Here is a 1284-nt window from a genome sequence, read left to right as displayed (position 1 = left end):
GTTTCCCAGTGCGTTTTCCTCAGCACCGTGGCTCTGGGCTCACCTGTCGCTCACCTTGACACCTGTAGTCTCTGGTGTGGTCTTACCTGCAGGAGGCCGCTGCCGACTGGCTCAAGGGTTCTTGGGTTGGGGCAGGGACAGCACGTGTCACAGGCCCACGGACAGGAAGGCAGGGGATCAGAAACGCAGGGGGCCGAGGGGAGAGAAGGGACTCGGAAAGTAGTGAGAGCTCCTGAGAATGACAGAGAGAGAGAGAGAGAGACAGAGAGACAGAGAGACAGAGAGACAGAGAGAGGGACCGGTACTCTGGCCTCCTGGCCTCCGGAAGAGGTAGGTCCTGTCCCCAGATGCTCCGGTGCTTCCTTTTAACCCCTGTCTCCCCAGGCCCCTGAGGTAGGAGGCCGCCCCACCCTTTCCTCCTAGTCGCCTCCCACACACATTCCTCCCACCCCCACAGCTCTGTTCCCGATGACCCCTGACCCACGCTTCCAGGGAGGCGAACACTGGTCCCTGCGTGCACTGGGGGCCTGAACCCCTGGGTCTGGGGGAGGGACAATGAGAGCTTGCCCCCCTCAGTCCTTAGATTTCTAGGTTCTTGAGCAAGAAAGTGTCCGAGGACCCAAGTGTCTGAAGACCCAAAGACGGGCCTCCCAAGTAAGCAAAGAGTAGCCACGGCCTCTAGGGGGTCCTCTGTAGGGATGGGGTCTGGGAGCCAGGCCGCGCGGGTTCAGTGGGGTTGGGGCGATCCACGCACCTGCCCGGAGTCCCTCTGTGAGTGCTGACGACCTCCTTGTCCCCATGAGAGAGTGAGCCAGCTAGCGAGAAAGCATGTGTCACCAGGCTGGCAGCCGACCCTGCCCCAGGCTGGGGCGCAGGCCCAGGCACTATGGGGAAAGGGCCTGGGACAATCAGGCTTTGTCCGCCCCCAGCGCCCAGTGCCATGCTCCTGGCAGCTCCGTTTCTCAACCTCTCTTCCCGCGGGCCGGTGGCAGGCGGCTGCGTCAATGGCTCCCCTTTGTTCCTGTATGACATCCTCCTCGCTGTCCTCCGATGGCCCGCCTGCCTCTGCCTGGCTCTCGGGGTCCTCAAGCACCCTGGCCCGTCTCTGAGTCTCTGTGTGTGTGTGCGTGTGTGTGTGTGCGCACGCGCGTGTGTGGACACACGGCGGGAGTTAGGTTCCTGGGGAGCTAGGGATGACGTGGGGGGCGGTAAGGAAACTAGTGTGATACGGGAGGGTTCGGGGAGTCGACGACATGGCAACAGGAAGGACATGGAAGGAAGCAG

At 62.4% G+C, this 1284-nt stretch overlaps 1 protein-coding gene across 1 annotated transcript in view; it reads right to left on the bottom strand.

The window, feature by feature from the left end:
- The window catches only part of LOC102897977 (kallikrein-6), an 8030-nt gene that overhangs the window by 5635 nt on the left and 1111 nt on the right, over positions 1–1284 (bottom strand). The gene's annotated exons all lie outside the window — the stretch shown is intronic.

This window comes from Pteropus alecto, unplaced genomic scaffold, assembly GCF_000325575.1.
Source record: "Pteropus alecto unplaced genomic scaffold, ASM32557v1 scaffold41, whole genome shotgun sequence".
Taxonomy (NCBI): domain Eukaryota; kingdom Metazoa; phylum Chordata; class Mammalia; order Chiroptera; family Pteropodidae; genus Pteropus; species Pteropus alecto.
The sequence above is the reverse complement of the archived record's forward strand: the minus strand, read 5'-3'. Positions and strand labels throughout refer to the sequence as shown.